The 18,311-nt window shown below is 39.6% G+C and overlaps 1 protein-coding gene across 2 annotated transcripts in view; it reads left to right on the top strand.

The window, feature by feature from the left end:
• Positions 1-10,802: 10,802 nt before the first annotated feature.
• Positions 10,803-18,311, top strand: part of snx16 (sorting nexin 16) — an 88,776-nt gene continuing 81,267 nt past the window's right edge. For both annotated transcript variants that reach the window (XM_039754304.1, XM_039754302.1), the window contains exon 1: positions 10,803-10,961. The gene's annotated coding sequence lies outside the window, so the exon portion shown is untranslated. The remainder of the gene's footprint in view (positions 10,962-18,311) is intronic.

The following is an 18,311-nucleotide window of genomic DNA, read 5'->3' as shown; positions in this document are numbered from 1 at the left end:
GTCTGTTGGCCAAATGAGATTAAAACCCTTTACAGTGCCTGCTAAATATCGTAGATCAGTGTGGTAGATAAGAAAGCATCATGTTTGCCACAGAGCTCTAAAGTTGATTTGAAAATGTAGCTGCACCTGACGTGAGACTTGTAAAACAAGGGTCAAATATTCAGTTCAAAGTATTAGTTGGTGCTGCTTTGGTCTTTCTGTGCCAAGTCGTCCAAAATGACACAGCCAGTGCGGCTCACTGTATCTCGCACTGCAGGCTCATTCGCCTTCTGTGATACACCATATTGACATGCAATCTGTCAAACCGCATAAAAAGGAAGCGTTCTAATGACTCAATAGCCGGAATGTCAGAGGACGGGCATCCAGGGCAGGTCACTTTGTCACCGGAACTGGTGTGTATCCTAGTTCCATTGCACCAGTTCTATGATGAAAAATAGTGCAAGGAAGGCTGCTGAAGAGACACCAGTAATTGTGAAATGCTTTTGTTAGGGTATGGATGTTAAATCCCTTTGTATGACCATGGGAGATGCTGTCGCCATTAATTAAAGGGCTTCAGGCGCTACTCGGCAGTGCAGTACCAGTCGTATAATCTCTCCTTCATGGACGCTCTTCAAGGGTTGACTCCAGGTAGTTGTCCTGGTCCCTTATTATGTCTCTCAGCTGCGTCCCCTTCCTCAGCTGCTGTACGGACCTCACCTCTGTGGTTCTCTGTCAGGTCCGGCGTTACGATAATTTCATTGATATTGCAGTCTAAAGGGGCAGCCAACATCCTAATTTCTTCTGATAAATCTTCAGTTTACTCTCTGAAAAACGTGATAGCTTCGGCAGAATCCATTTCATCGGGAGCAGTGAGCATTGTTCTAATTAATCCTTGTGCTGTCTTATTTACCTCCCGCACTGGCACATGACCAATCCACAGAAGACGATTCACCAATGAAAACACAGTGTGCCCTAGAGCCCACCCTCCAAACTTTGACGAGTGGAAACGACAGTTTTATTTCAAGCCGTATTTCATGACGTGTTTGGAGGAAAATTACGGATAAAATTAAATAAAGAAATAAGCCACAAACAAACGTATTTTATGACACACATATTTATTTATGTTCACATTTTATAGTACTTTTATTTATTTTCACTTTTAGTGAAATTTTAAGTAAATTTATTTATTTATTTACTAGGGGGCGTAACCCCTGCTTGCTTTGCTTCCCAACCCCCCTGGCCTGTGCTATGCGCCAGCCACTTTGCGTCTCTGCCGCTCGTATTGTGAACGCACCCCAAGGAGACGCGGTCGCTCCTCTGAAACCCCCTCTTAAACGGTGATACAACGGGAAACAAATACCTTTTTACCTCCTCTTTGCTCGATCAGCTGCTGGATTGCTGCGTGATCTGCATCTCATGCGGCGCTTCGAACATTTAAAAGCCTGTACAGCAGCTGTCCTACTCTTTGTCTTTAATTTCCGGCCCCGGGTCTGGTTGAATCGCTTGGCACAAAGTCTCGTCTTGCAGGACGTGAGCTCTTGATATTTTTGAGTTTATAATTTAAAATTGGAATAAGAATCTGAAAATCTAACAACATCACATTAAAGTTCAGTAAATTCTGAAAAGAATGATACCAAACATATATACAGTATGTAGGTTTTAAAATAATTTAAAGTGTGACAAAAAAGTGACATAAAAACGTCACCGTTGCACTTTTAGGTTTAGGATTTTATATACAGAGAGTAGATTTATTTAATTTTGTCCAAAATATTCCTCCACAGGATCGTGACAAATGCCACATATTTATGGAAAAAAAATAAAACAAGAAAATAATCACAGGCGTCATTCTCGCTTTTGGATTCACGGTGGATGATGATGACGTTCAACTCTTTTTTGCGCACGATGTCAGAGTGTTTTGACAAAGGAGAACTCAAGTAGATGACTTGCCTATGTAAACGGACATTTGTAAGAAACTCAGGTTTCTTCCTTAATCGTTTTACGAAGCTTATCCAGGCTATGTATGTGCATGTAAACTCACTCTGAGATTTATTATTCATTTTTTTTTTTATTTTATTGGATTTATTAAAAGCAAATAACATTCATACAAGTGACCCTAACCCTACCCTAACCCTAATTGCCTCAGGTACATGAATTAATAATGCATAGAGCAATTAATTTTGCAAAAAATAGATATAAGAAAAAAGAAACTTGTACATCTATCCAATATTTTAGAAAGATCTTGTAGTCACGTGTGGTGGATGAGTCCATTCCAACGACGTCCTCTTTTGGGCCAGCATATGAAGGTACGCCAAAACTGGATTGTATACTCACCTCATCACAAACTGAGATTGATATGCAGAATGAATCTCATGGGGCCGCATGTATAAATGGTGCATACGCACAAAAACGTTGCTTATGCCCATTTCCACGATCAAATCGCGATGTATAAAAACTAAACTTGCCGTAAAGCCCAGAGGGGACTGGGCGGTCTCGTGGTCTGGAACCCCTACAGATTTTATTTTTTATCTCCAGCTCTTGGAGTTTTTTTTTTGTTCTTTTCTGTCCACCCTGGCCATCGGACCTTACTTATTCTATGTTAATTAATGTTGACTTATGTTTATTTTTTATTGTGTCTTCTATTTTTCGATTCATTTTGTAAAGCACTTTGAGCTACATTTTTTTTGTATGAATATGTGCTATATAAATAAATGTTGATTGATTGATTGAAAGCAGTGCTTTTGTTCAAGTGTGGTTTCCCTTTCTTTTTTAAATCCACATCCCTGACGCGGCTTTATAAATACACTGAAATTAACCGCATATTGTTTTTTAGTTTAAGGCATCTGATTGTAATTAACCCGTAACAATATACAGAATGGCCAAACTTTTCCAAATACCATAGCTGCTTTTGCGTTGTTACTCTCAAGTATTTATCCCACTGTATCTGAGTGTGGAATCACAGCTCCATAGCAGCTGATCGAGAAAGAGAATTATCGGCATACAGCATCAAGCACATGCTGCTCCAGCCATGCTGTGCTGTCCATTTGAACTGCTCTCATACGACAAACGCTTCAGAGCCTTTCCTGTACGGGCCTCGTGGTTCAATAACAGTTTCATCCCAAAACTCTAAACGCACTCAATCAGTCCATCAAGTGCTCCTCGTAGAACTGTTAGGACTTAGAAGTACAATCACCTCAATGTAAACTTGTGATACAGTTATAATATTGCACAACCTGAGCCACTTTAGAAAGATTGCATATGATGACTATATCATTTTTAAGATGAAATGCAGCAAAATATGTTTATTATATTATACAGATAAAATGTTAAAATCATTTAAATAATCTATATTGTTAATAATTAAACGTGTGAGGACACGGTGGACAGCGGAAGCGATGAGCTGGAGCCCCGTTCACAGGTTGTTCCTGCCTTGTGCTGTATTCTTGCTGGCACTTGCGCGACACTGGAAGGATAGATGGATAGAATAATTAAACATGTACTATGAAGATATTTCAATGTTCCTTAAACGTTTTGAAGAATCGGCGTTCAAAGCTTACAGATGGCTTAATGTTTATTACAGAGCTGATTGTGTGGCGACTGGGGATTTGGAAAAAGAAAAGGAAGGACAGGAATTCAGGGTTAGTACGTTAGAAAGAGACAGTACTGCTGCAATAAATGATGTCATTGAAGGTCACACATGGCGCAGCAAGCATTTTGCGTGAGGCAGAAACAATCACTGAACAGGGCGCCAGCTCGTCACTATCACTGCGCCACCGCGTTCCCATGTTTAATAACATGCTTTAACTCCTATCATCATGAAAATAATAACAAGTATACATCTCAGTATTTTACTTATTCAGAGAGCTGTAATATCACAAATGTAATGGATTCTGTGTCCTGTTGGAAGAAGACAAAGCCCGTTTTAGAAGCACATAGAAGAACAAATACAAAACAAAGCATTTAATGTGCTACTTTAGTTATGATGGGATCTGAGAAACTAGTAAATTAAATGATTTTAAGGTGAACTTTATGATGGTCTACTTTAATGACAAAATAAACAACGTGATTAAAATGGAAATTTCAAGATAAAGTTGATATTTTGTGCTTTTTCCCCCACTGTTTGCCTATTTTTTTTCTCTCTGTACCCTAATAAGCTTTCATATGACACTCAGACGGTGGGCTACGACTCATCTTTTCACAGTGACTTTGATATTTGACAACTTCTTTTTTATTTCCGGCACTGTGCGACTTTGTGAACTTGAGCTTTCGAGTTTCTCCGACACTCTGTGTCACTCGATCAACTTCCTTTTGTTGTTTATGCCACTGTCTAAACCAGCAAATAGTACGTTTTTCTTTGCTTCCACTTGGTATTTGCTAAAATTCTTCTATTTCCCCCCATGCTTTTGCTTTTGCCTTTTCACAGAATGCTGAGCTTAAGGGCTATTTATATTGATTTGCATATTCAAAGAGGTGTAAGTTTGGGCAGCAGGCACGTGCACGTGTGTTACTTTTCATGCTGACCTGGATTTATGGAGCAGAAGAACGTGGAAGTTGGCGTTCACACAGATTTATGCATCTGGATTTTTTTTGTGTGTACGCACATTTCCACTTTTGTCCGTATGCCATGTTATAGTGTGAATTCTACTAACGGCTTTATGCATGAGACCCCAGGTCCAAAACAGGCAACGGTAATCCATCTAGTTTCTTCTCCTAAACGACTTTGGAAGTCGTAGATACGTCTGGTGGGTAGAGTGGTGATATATTTTCTCTGCCTTCTCTCTCTGTAGATTCAGGTTGGTCAGATGCCAGTTGCAAACCTAAAAAACAAACAAAAAAGGTTACTTAAAAATAGTAAATGAGTCTCTGAGGCTAAGTTCTCCCTTTATTGATCATCCTACCCCAACCTACAACCCTAACCTTAAAAATAATAACATAAGTCCCTGATGTTAAGTTTTCTCTTTAATTTATATATAAAAAAGGCTTCCTAACCCTACCCCAAATCTAAATCTTAAAATTAATACAAATTTATTCCTAATCTTAATAATTTGAACAATAGTCCTAATCTTAAATCCGTCTGATTGGGCTTTTTATAACCTTCTATAACCCTAATTAAATATGGTTTTATTCGTTTGTATAAAGTATGATATTAAATAGTAGTTATTGTTTATTAAACATCTATTTATTATTACTTTTTAATATATTGTACAGTAGACATCCTTATGGAATCTCTGATATTTATAGATAATTTATTAAACAAATTATAGAAGCATACTAAATATTTTTTGTAATTATAATTACAGTTAGAATTTTAATCTAATTAAGAACAAAAATGAAGTGAAGTTAAAGCTGTGTGAGTTCATTGTTATCTCAGCAACCAATTTAAATACATAAAACAAAGTGGCAAATGGCATCACCTGATATGCCTCGGGTGGAGTCAGGTTAGGTTCTTCTTAAAAGCTCTGCTGGCCCTTAAGTTGGAGTTTAATAAAATGTCCAAGACAGCGGATTAGTGAGCACAAAGCGATGCATCAAGTGAGACAAAGTTCTCAGTTTACAAAGCTAGCAGCGTCTTCTAATTAGATTGAAAGGGTCTTCTTACAGAATCGCCGTCATTAGTGTCACTGGCAAAATGGAATTGTAGAGTCATCATCAGCGGGGTTTGTGAAGACCCGAGATCAGGTAAATTTATACCAGATCCTATCAGGAAATTGATAGCATAACATTATCACTTATTATTACACATAAATGTCAGAGAACAGCATTGATATCATTTTTGATTCTCTGAAGCCTTTATGATTATGGACTAGTTTGATCAGACATTTCCAGCTTTTCACCACAAAATATTCAGTTTGTAAAAATCTGTCAAATCATTCTGTCATTGCTATGATATAATACTGTGCTGTGCATATTCCTAATATCATCTGACACTGGGTAAGCTCTGGCACAGTGATTAGTTCTGCTGCCTGTGGCCAGTAGAGGGCTTTCTTAGCAGCCCCTGATTGGAAAACAGCAGAAACAGATTAGTAAGGGAACAATAAGGAATAAATAAAAAATCAAAATAGGGGAACGATTTACATAACATGACATGAAGTTTCTATCTATCTATCTATCTATCTATCTATCTATCTATCTATCTATCTATCTATCTATCTATCTATCTATCTGTCATTTTCCACAGCATCCCTTTCATTTTTATGATGTCCATTTCAGCTATCACAAACAGCACCACTAGGTGGCAGCATGTCCCTGCAGATTACCACAGTGCCACTTCACTTGGATTTCTTGGATTTGAAGCCTCAGCCAGATTTCAGCTCCTTAAAATACAGAGAAAGAGAAAAACGGCATAATGGAAATTAAGAATGATAGCGCTAAGATGGAAAAAGATGCAGATGTACATTTAGTAAAGAAAATATTGGTAGCAACAGAAGTGAAATAAATTAGAAGTCATTAGAAGAAGAATTTCATTTTTGGAGAGTTCTGAATTCTGATAAGGGTGTTATAATTTGAATGCAGGCTTGCATTCATTCTCTTTCTTCTCATATATATATATAATATATATATATATATATATATATATATATATATATATATATATATATATATATATTTGTTTTCATAAGAGGCTATAGAAAGAAAAGAAAATGACCAAATTATAAAATACACGTTCAGTATTGATTGCTCTGTTACAGACTAATGTCCTGACCTGAAATGGCTTTAAACCTGAAGCTGCTATCTATTGTATAGGGTCTTTTACATCTATCTATCTATCTATCTATCTATCTATCTATCTATCTATCTATCTATCTATCTATCTATCTATCTATCTATCTATCTATCTATTATATAGTGCCTTTCACATCTATCTATCTATCTATCTATCTATTATATGGTGCCTTTCACATCTATCTATCTATCTATAATATAGTGCCTTTCATATCTATCTATCTATCTATCTATTATATAGTGCCTTTCACATCTATCTATCTATCTATCTATCTTTAACTTTTTTGACTTTAAAATTCTGCTTATGGTTTATAAAGCCTTAAATAATCTCGCCCCATCTTATATATCGGAATGTCTGACACCTTATATTCCAAATCATAACCTTAGATCCTCAAATGAGTGTCTCCTTAGAATTCCAAGAACAAAACTTAAAAGTGGTGAGGTGGCCTTCTGCTGTTATGCACCTAAAATCTGGAATAGCCTGCCAATAGGAATTCACCAGGCTGATACAGTAGAGCAGTTTAAAACACTGCTGAAAACACATTACTTTAACATGGCCTTTTTATAACTTCACCTTCATTTAATCCTGATACTCTGTATGTTCAATTCTTCATAATTACTATTCATAGTGGCTCTAAATTCCGTACTGACACCTACTCTCTCTTCTGTTTCTTTTTCCGGTTTCTTTGTGGCGGCCTGCCATGGCCTGCCCTTCTTGTGGTTTCTTGGTGGCGGCCTGTGACACCACCACCTACTCAAAGCATCATGATGCTCCAACATTGATGGACTAAAAGCCAGAGGTCTGCATGACCATCATCATAAAGTCCTTCCGTGAGAACGCTAAATACAAAGAGGACTGTATCATTAATGTGATTTAATGTGAGTCAGGTGGTCTCGTGGCCTCAGTACCCCTGCAGATTTTTTTTTTCTCCAGCCGTCTGGAGTTTTTTTTTTGTTGTTTTTTTCTGTCCTCCCTGGCCATCAGACCATACTCTTATTCTATGTTAATTAATATTAACTTATTTGAATTTATTTACTATGTCTTTTATTTTTCTATTCTTCATTATGTAAAGCACTTTGAGCTACATTTTTGTATGAAAATGTGCTATATAAATAAATGCTGTTGCTATCTATCGATCTATCTATTATCTTTTTATGTAAAAACGGCAATCGGGAACATGCAAGTAATTACAGGCCAGTAAGCTTTACGTGCATCAAAAGTGAATTAATGGAGTGAATTATTAAGGATAAGATTGAGCAACATATGGCAAGAACAGGAGTTTTACTGAGCAGTCAGCATGGGCTCAGAAGAGGGAGGTCGTGTTTTACTAACAGGCTGGAGTTCTATGAGGAAGGAAGAAAAGGATACGACGAGAGTGGAGTTTTTGATATTATTGATCTGGACTTTCAGAAAGCTTTTGATGAAGTGCCACATGAGAGGGCTGTTTTTAGATGGGTGCAGAATTAGCTCAGATACAGGAAGCAGAGGGTGATGGTGCAAGGAACCTCATCAGAATTGGGTGAAGTTAAGAGTGGTGACCAGCAGGGGGCAGTATTAGGGCAGCTGCTATTTTTGATATATAGAAATGATTTGGATAGGAATATAAATAACAAGGCAGCACGGTGGCGCTGCTGCCTGTCACTAAGGAGACTTGGGTTCGCTTCCCATGTCCTCCCTGCGTGGAGTTTGCATGTTCTCCCCGTGTCTGTTTGGGCTTCCTCCAGGTGCTCTGGTGTCCTCCCACAGTCTAAATACATGCAGGTTAGGTGCATTGGCGATCCAAAATTGTCCCTAGTGTGTGTTTGGTGTGGGTGTGTGTACCCTGCAGTGGGCTGGCGCCCTGCCCAGGGTTTGTTTCCTGCCTTGTGCCCTGTGTTGGCTGGGATTGGTTCCAGCAGACCCCCGTGACCCTGTAGTTAGGATATAGCAGGTTGGCTCGTAAATAACAAGCTGGTTAACTTTGCTGATGATACCAAGATAGGTGGATTACCAGATAAATGTGAATCTGTTGAATCATCACAGAGGAGCGTGGACAGCATGCAGGCTTGGGTAGATTTGTGGCAGAAGAAATTTAATGTCAGTAAATGTAAAGAATTACACATAGGAAGTAAAAATGTGAAGTTTGAGCACACAATGGGTGGTCGGAAAATCGAGAGTCCACCTCATGAGAAGGATTTAGGAGTCGTAGTGGACTCTAAGCTATCGAATTCCAGACAGTGTTCAGAAGCCATTAAGAAGGCTAACAGAATGTCAGGTTATATAGCGCCTTGACGTGTGGAGTAAAAGTCACAGGAGGTTCTACTCAAGCTTTATAACACACTGGTGAGGCCTCATCTGGAGTCCTGGGTGCAGTTTTGGTCTACAAAGGGACATAGCAGCACTAGAGAAGGTCCAGAGAAGAGCGACTAGGCTGATTCAGGGCTACAGGGGATGAGTTATGAGGAAAGATTAAAAGAGCTGAGCCTTTACAGTTTAAACAAAAGAAGATTAAGTGGAGACCTGACTGAAGTGTTTAAAAATATGAAGGGAATCAGTCCAGTGGATCGAGATGGTTATTTTAAAATGAGTTCATCAAGAACACGGGGACACCGTTGGAAACTTAAGGGTAAATTTCATATAAACATTTGGAAGTTTTTCTTCACACGGAGAACCACAGACATATGGAATAAGTGACCAAGTAGTGTGGTGGACAGTAGGACATAATTTTATTATGTAAAGCAGTTTGTATGAAAATGTGCTATATAAATAAATGTTGTTGTTGTTGTTGTAGGACTTTAGGGACCATCAAAACTAGAGTTGATGTAATTTTGGGGATGTTAAGCGGATAGCACTGGTGAGTTTTGTTGGGCTGAAAGGTCTATTCTTGTCTACATTTTTCTAATGCTCCATTAACATCTTTTCAATTGTAATGCGAAGCGATAACTTCCTCAACAGAAGGGAGCACTGGTGTACTGGACTGGATTTCAGGTCAAGTAACCCTCCCACAACCCTAATATCAACCAAAGTGTAGTTTTCGGTCATGCCAAGATCTAGACTTAAGCTTCCAGGGGATCGTGGTTTTGCAGTGCTGACCCTAAACTTTGTAACAGCCAACCTTTTCATATAAGGTCAGCACCAAATCTTAACTTTTTAAACTTTTTTTAACTAATGTATTTAATTATTTTTGGGGTATTTATTTACTGTATCTATATATGTATTTGTGTATTAATGGAAGCTGTACAGCACTTTGGTCAACTTCTGTTGTTTTAAATGTGCTCTATTAATACAATTGACTTGACTTGGGCGGAGTTTCTGGGAGTCTGCAGCTGGACTCTATTGGTGCCCATTGGCGCCAACTCCACCTACTTAAAACCGCCCACTCGAGTCAACTCCACCTACTTGGAGCTCCAGAGTGGAGGCTCCGGGCTACAGAGCTCTATACTTGAGAAGAGCGAACCACCTAAAGAGTCCTGTAAATAGAGTAAAAAAAAAAAAGAGTCCACTCTGCCATTACACTATCTTATATTATCTTTCATATCTATTTATGTATCCATCTATGATTAGACAGCAATTTACTGTATGAAATGACATATTAATAATAATTTAACTAATGACGCTACAATAAAAAGTAAAAACCCGGAAAGACACAGCAACTTTCCAGGTTCTGACACGCTCAATGGCGACGTCAACCTTGTACATGTAGTCCTGCTCCACAGGCGCTGGGAAATTACAGTAAAGAAACTCGAAATTTTTGATTAACTGTTTGTAGTGACACCTTCTAACTTTGAAATTAGCAGTGAATTAGCTCAGTGTGAGTTATCTTGTATATACTTTAAGTAATGCATAGTCATCAGACCGATCAAAGTGTATGATTTATTGCCCGCGCTCCTGCTTCATTCATCCCGTTCTTGACATTAATTGTTCTTTATATTAAATTCACCTCAGAAACCAAAATTTTTAAGACGTAACATTGAAAACTATTTCGATCTTCCGAGCGTCTCCCCTCTAATGCCAGTCTGAAGCTCCAATGACTCCTCAGACCCGGAGCACCGCCCATCTAGAGAAACAGCGCTTTGTGATTGGGCGAGGGGTGGGTTCTCATGAGCGTGCTGACGTAATCGCGTCGGGAGCGCGTAAAGCGCGTGTGCGTGTTACCTGGGATTCCGATGAGAGGATGAAATTAAATCTAAAATAAGAACCACCCAAAAAAAGGTACAGGTAGAAGCCGCGAGAAGAGTGTTTCACCACTCGAGAACAAGGATGGACATTTTAGATTGAAGCGGTAAGTAGATGATGGGCCTGGGGTGGGTATGATAGCGCGTTAGTGACAAGCAAGAAGCACATGATGTTGTTTATGCGCGAGGGTAGGAAGCAAACAAACCGAAATTTGCACGCCTCCTGCCTGTGGAGCCGCAGTGGCATTTGAGTTTCAACAACTTTCCTTTTCTTGAGATCTTTGGTTCCCTTTTCATTGTATTCGCCGCCGAATGAGATCGTCGAATCCTGTCAAATAAACGATCGTACTTTCGCTTTTATTCGGATTAACTTGTCAAATGTGTGTACAAATTCTGAGTGGTTTGTAATGCTGAAGAACCATTTTGCATTTTAGTAGATTTCCTTTTTTTTTTGATTATGTGAACCCTGGAACAGCTTGCTCTCTTTCGAGTGAGTTCCAGACGCGGTGTCTTAAAAAAGTTGAAACAGCTGCACAGCATATGGAAGACAGCGACTGGGAAAAGATTTCCCGACGGAGGACGTGTCTGTTTTTCTTTCTAGGGTTCTTGATTATTTCTTTCATGACGTTTTAAATGATTTGCTGTTTTCTCATTAAGTCTCATTTTGTATAGCACCGTAACGTGGCAGTAGACGCTCCCTCCTCTTTCCATATGTGCTTTTAAATGAAGTTTTACGTAACAATTAAAGTCAATCAGAATTAGAGAGTAAATATTATAAGGAAGGGAACTCGAGTCAGCCCAGATTAGCCCTGTTTGTTGCTTCCATGGAGTCAAAGGGCACTTGCTGCCTCATGTGTTTCCCTTCAGGCAGGGGTGGATGCAACAGCTTCTGCATTTTATGACAAGTCACCGGCTTATTCTTGATTTGTCTTTCTTCAGTTAACCAGTTTTATTTAAAAGAAGCAGAATCTGTTTATGCATAAATGTTTCCCACAGTGCTGTTCATACATAGCATGGTCCGTAACCATTGAATGAATTGTGAGCAGAGATATGTTTAATATTAACAGTTTAAGAAATGTGTTTGTTTAATAAGCATATTGATTAGTACTCTTCGGTTGCATTGGTCATTTTCAAATTTTGGTCAAACATTCTCGTGCCAGCTTGTTATTTTACTTCTGGTAACGTATGTTGGCTGAGCACATTGCTGCCTGTCTTACAAAGGAGACGCGCACACCTCACTTGTGTACACATTGCATACAATACTAGCCAAAAGTTTGGACACACCCAGAGATTTTCATATTTTTCGTATATATTATTTATTTATTTTTAGCAAGATACCATTGAGCTGATTTAAAAATACAGCTAAGATTATGTGTTGGCCAGTACAAACTTCTACAGTGTAGTGTACTGGGTGATGATTAGTGAGCAGCAGTGTGGTTTCTTGCCAAGAAAGATCACCACAGATGCAACATTTGCTCTGAGGATGATGATGATGGAGAAGTTTAGAGAGAAGGCCAGAAGGAGTCGCATTGCGTCTTTGTGGACCTGGAGAAAGCAAATGACAGGGTGACAAGAGAGGAGCTGTGGTATTGTATGAGGAAGTCAGGAGTGGCAGAGAAATATGTAAGAGTGGTACAGGATATGAACGAGGGAAGTGTGACAGTGGTGAGGTCTGCGGTAGGAGTGACGGAGGTGGGATTACATCAGGGATCGGTTCTGAGCCCTTTCTTATTTGCAATGGTGATGAACACATTGACAGGCGAGATTAGACAGGAGTCCTCATGGACTGTGATGTTTGCTGATGACATTATGATATGTGGTGAGAGTAGGGAGCAGGTTGAGGAGACCCTGGAGAGGTGGAGATCTGCTCTAGAGAGGAGAGGAATGAAGGTCAGTAGGACCACCAAGACAGAATACATGTGTGTGAATGAGAGGAGGTCAGTGGAATGGTGAGGATGAAAGGAGTAGAGTTGGTGAAGGTGGAGGAGTTTGAATACTTGGGTTCAACAGTACAGAGGAATGGGGATTGTGGAAGAGGAGTGAAGAAGAGAGTGCAGGCAGGGTGGAGAAGAGTGTCAGGAGTGATTTGTGACAGACGGGTATTGGCAAGAGTGACAGGAAAGGTCTACAGGATGGTAGTGAGACCAGCTATGTTATATGGGCTGGAGATGGTGGCACAGGAGACAGAGCTGGAGGTGGCAGAGTTAAAGATGTGAAGATTTTCATTGGTTGTGATGAGGATGGACAGGATTAGAAATGAGGACATTAGAGGGTCAGGTCAAGTTGGACAGTTGGAAGACAAAGTCAGAAAGGTGAGATTGCGTTGTTTTGGACATGTGCAGAGGAGAGATGAGGGGTATATTGGGAGAAAGATGCTAAGGATAGAGCTGACAGGGAAGAGGAGAAGAGGAAGGCCTAAGAGAAGGTTTATGGATGTGGTGAGAGAGGACATGCAGGTGATGTGTGTGACAGAACAAGATGATGAGGACAGAAAGATATGGAAGAAGACGATCCACTGTGGTGACCCCTAACAGGAGCAGCCGAAAGAAGAAGAAGAAGAGAGGCCCACCGAATCAAGAAACTAATGAAAAGGGCAAGCTTAGTGATGGGATCCCCAAGGTGGTCATAGTAAAAGAGAGATTTCCACAATAATAATAATAATGCATTTTATTTCAAGGCACATTTCTAAACCCCCAAGAACACCGTTCAGATAATAAAATCATAAAACCATCAAAAATGCATGTACACGTACAAATATACATACATAGTGGGGCATAAAGATCTCCTACATCTCGAGGAAACGCTGTGCGGGCTGTAGTGAGAGTATAGAGGTGGGGTAGGTGGTCTCATTCGGTAGGTCAGGCTCTACCGTTTTCAGTACCCTTCATGAGTTGGACCGGCGAATATATCGGGGCTTTGTTGTTCAAGCGTTCTGTGATAGCAACACAGAGAGCATTCTGTACACGCTTCGCGCTCGGATGTACCATTCGTATTAAAACGTTAACAGTTTCCCGTTAGAATAGCTTTTGCAAAGACAATTGACAAACCTCAAAGCCAAACATTCGAAAAAATAATTTAATTTAATAGAGAGAAAGAAGTGAAATTCAGTCACAGGCAGTTCTACGTTACATTGTAACAATTGCCATGAAAATCAAATTTTAAATTGTACATCCGCATCCCCCATACGCGAGTGGCTGAACCACAAAGTGGCTAGCGCGTAGCACCGGCCCTGGGGTTGGCGAGCGGAGTGAGCAGGGGGGCAAAGTCCCCTAGTAATCTTAAATTGGAAAAAATCAAATTCTCACTTTGAGGATCTAAACAAGACTTTTTCAAAACCTATCAGGATCTGATCAATAGCATTTTAGAACAAGCATTTAAAGTGAGGAAGCGCATTCTCTCCCCTCTTTTTCTATTCTATCTGTTTTTATTTATGTGTTAATTTCCATATTTTTACTACTCTGCTGACCTAGCCCTCCTTCTCATGGGCGGGGGTCAATTTGTTTCAATTGTAGTTCATGGCAATTTCACTTCTAGTAAAATCAGAATAATTGTACTCTTTTCAATTGAGTTCATTTGCATTTATCTACTTTCTTTTATATTTTTTCACTGAAGTTATTTTTCTCAGTAAATCTGAGTTCTTGGATAAATTTGAATAGAAAAATAATTACATCGCCTGCTACTGAAATTGAATCCTGGGAGCATCGGCCCCATAATCGAACCTGTTCTGCCCTTTTCGAGAACAACGAGATTTGCTGTTCGTGTTGTCTGTGAACTCGCACTTTCTTTACGGCGTCCTGAATTTATGTAAAGAGAGAATTATGAAAATATTATTAAATTGCTTGAAGAAGTGACTTATTACTTGATCAAGTGATAACTTAAAACATATTGCATTTATATGGCAGAATAAATGTGTTTTTTAAACTCTTTCAGAGCTGATGTTGACTTTTGTCAAAATTCAGGGGTAGAGGACGGTAATCAGCTGTAAACTGCAACAAAACTCGTCCTTACATTTTTCTTTGCTAGAAGGAGAGTTACATAGCTTTGCTGATTTAACCTCGAATTCCTACGCGTGTGAAAGTAGCGAAGAGTAAACAACCTCTAAAATTGCACCGACGTCTGGCGAGAGGCCAAAGTGATTGTGCAAAGCAAAATGCTCCATAGATGTTTCACGTAATTTCGTTGAATAGGATTCAAACTTGTCGAACTCCAAACTGGAGATGGATATCAAAACGACAGTGAGGTACCAGCATCGTCAGATCGGTCCCCAGCTGACTGTGGTGCTGAACACTTTTGTGTAGCTGATGCACCTACAGCAGCGTTCCCCTTAAAGAACCACCACTTATGATGACAAGAGGTACAAACCATATTGCATCACACTGTGACCGCCACCGCCATCCACCTGCTGTGCGAAGACAACCAGGCAGCCAGCCCACCGTGCATTCCTGCTGACCATTGAGGTGCCCCTGCGCAGCAACTGCCACCAGAGGCGCCAAACATGCGCCAACAGCAGCCACAGCACGTAGTGACAGATGTTTAATGTTGATTTATGTGTGAAACCGTTGCTTTGTGTGCTTTTCTAAAAAACTGAGTTTCTTTGGAAAAAATATTCAGCCCTCAAAGAGTTTTAAAATTGAAACTTTAATAGTTGACTCATTCATTTAAGTAAACGCTTTACTTACATGGTTGAGAGGTTTACTTACCTCGGTAGTGACATTCATGTGAATCTTCCTGTGAGGTCAGTTGGGAGAGCATGAGGGGTCATGAGGTTGCTAGAAAGGGATGTGTGGCGATCCCGATGTTCCTGCAAAAGGACGAAGGTCCAAGTCTTTAGAGTCCTGGTGCTTCCTGTCTTGCTATATGGTTACGAGACATGGACGCTGTCCAGTGACCTGAGGCGAAGACTGGAATCCTTTGGTACTATGTCTCTTTGGAGAATCCTGGGGTACCGCTGGTTTGACTTTGTGTTGCTCATGGAGTCCTGAATGAGGCACATTACCTGCATTGTGAGGGAGCGTCAGTTACGGCACTACGGCCATGTGGCGCGTTTCCCAGAGGGTGATCCGGCTCGTAAGATCCTCATTGCTGGGGACCCGAGTGGCTGGACCAGGCCAAGGGGTCTCCCTCGTAACACATGGCTGTGGCAGATAGTGGGTCATTTCCGGAGGGTAGGACTGGACCGCGTTTCTACCTGGGGGGTTGCCAATTGGGATCCCGAGTTGTTTCACCATGTAGTGGGTAGGGCTGTGCGATATGACCAAAATCTTATATCCCGATATTTCATTTCATATCCCGATATCATGATATAGTACATTTTCTTTGTATTCAGTGAATAGTTTATATAATCACCACTCCTTTTTTTTTTCATTTAAATTAAAAAAATCAAAAATGAGAAATACTCAACTTGTAATTATTTCTGTTCTTTTATTTAGGACATTTGAGCAAATGTTTGACTTGGAATGTAAACATAAAATGTTAATGTATCAAATATAAAACACTTTTCAAAAACAAGTTACTAAAGGCCCAATATAAAATACTGCTATATAAAATGCCTGACATAAACAAAATGTGAACTGTAGCAGCAATAACTCTCACAACATATATTAAATATAAAAGGATCAAAGCACTAACAACTAAACTATATAAGGCCAATAAACCCTTTAAACAAAATAAATACAAGTCTAACATTAACTGTCAAAACCAAATGTAAACCTTGTACTTCAAACTGTAGCAGCAATAAGGCTTACGACAATATATATTAAATATATAATATTAAATATATTTTTTAGGCTACATTCTAGTAAAATGTTAATTTGCACATCGTAGTGTGGCAAATCTCCGTTAATGAGTTACAGCTTATCGCCCCGTGCGTGGGACTGGACGGCGCTAACGTGTTGATGCCATCCAGCCCCAAGCACGGGGCGATCCGCGGTAACTCGTTAACGGAGATTTGCCGTGTTATGCAGTTGTGGCGTAAACGTAATTTTAACAAGATTAACGCTGACAGCAAACGCTGCAGGGAAAATTATGCCTTAAGCAAATTGTTTTGGTAGCAATTACTCTTCCAAGCTTTTAACATGCTCGTTTAAATAGTACCTTTACAACTGTAATATCCTACGTGGCCTGCCTCTCAGTTGTAAACTCTCTGCATGCTCGCTCACGTGCTTTTTGCGGAGGTGGTAGAAGAGGTTTGTCGTGTTGGAGTCTGTGGTAGCGATCGGTTTGCAGCATAATTTGCACAGTAACGTTTTCTGGTCCGTGGCAGACTCTTCAAATCCAAACCATCTCCATACTACAGAGGTAGCCCCTCGTTTAGGAACAAGGACCTTCTGTGTGGAGCTACCTGGTGTTGCCTCGTCTTCATCAGCCATGCTAGTGTGTCTGCATCCACGTGGTGGCCATCAAAACAATGAAAAAAATATTGCCGTGAACAGTTTATTTTGCGACACCACGAAACAAACGATAGCGTAATGTGCAGCGATAGACGTTTTCATATTGTCATTCGATATATATCGTTATATCGAACAGCTCTAGTAGTGGGTGTGGCAACGCGCTGTACCAGTGCAGGCTCCCCAACTTGACTTGAATCATTCATTTACAATTATAAATTCATTTTGAAGCAATGGGTGCTAATAACAATGCTTTCCATTACAATATTACAAAGCAGACCTTACTCGCACTTAAATATGACAGACTGTACCTGGATGTATGAAATTTCTTGTTTAACCGAGCTGCTGAGAGAAGAATTGAAAATAACAACAACAGCATTTATTTCTAGAGCACATTTTCATACAAATAATGCAGCTCAAAGTGCTTTACAGGATGAAAAAAAGACAAAATAAATAAGAATTAAAATAAGGGAACACTAATTAACATAGAATAAAAGTAAGGTCTGAAGACCAGGGAGGACAGAAAAAACAAAAAAAAAAAAAACTCCAGACGACTGGAGAAAAAAAATAAAATCTGCAGGGGTTCTGAGGCTACGAGACCACCTGGCCAGCCCCCTCTAGGCATTCTACCTCACATCAGTGACCTCAATCAGTCCTCATGGTATTCAGGGTTCTCATGGAAGAACTTGATGATGATGATGACGGCCATGTGTATTTCTGGCCTTTAATCAATTAATGTAGGGACATCACGGTGCTTTGATCAGGTGGTGGTGGTGCAGAAAACCAGAAAAAGATCAGAAGAGATAGTAGGGGCCAGTACAGATTTTGAATATGAATACCATGAGTAATAATGATAATTAATTGAAAATAAGATCTCAGATTGAAAACTTTAAATTGTAATTTCGATTTTTGAATAAATTCACTTAGTTACGGTGAATTGGGATTACAGATGATTAAGGTAATGAACAACACTACTTTTATTTATACTGTAAAGCTGAATTCAAAAGATGAAGTGAAAAGCCAAGTTGGACAAACATCAACTATTCTCGTCAATCTCTGTGTTGTTTAATA

The sequence above is a fragment of the Polypterus senegalus genome, chromosome 5 (genome assembly GCF_016835505.1).
Source record: "Polypterus senegalus isolate Bchr_013 chromosome 5, ASM1683550v1, whole genome shotgun sequence".
In the NCBI taxonomy this organism is placed as follows: Eukaryota; Metazoa; Chordata; class Cladistia; order Polypteriformes; family Polypteridae; genus Polypterus; species Polypterus senegalus.
The sequence above is the reverse complement of the archived record's forward strand: the minus strand, read 5'-3'. Positions and strand labels throughout refer to the sequence as shown.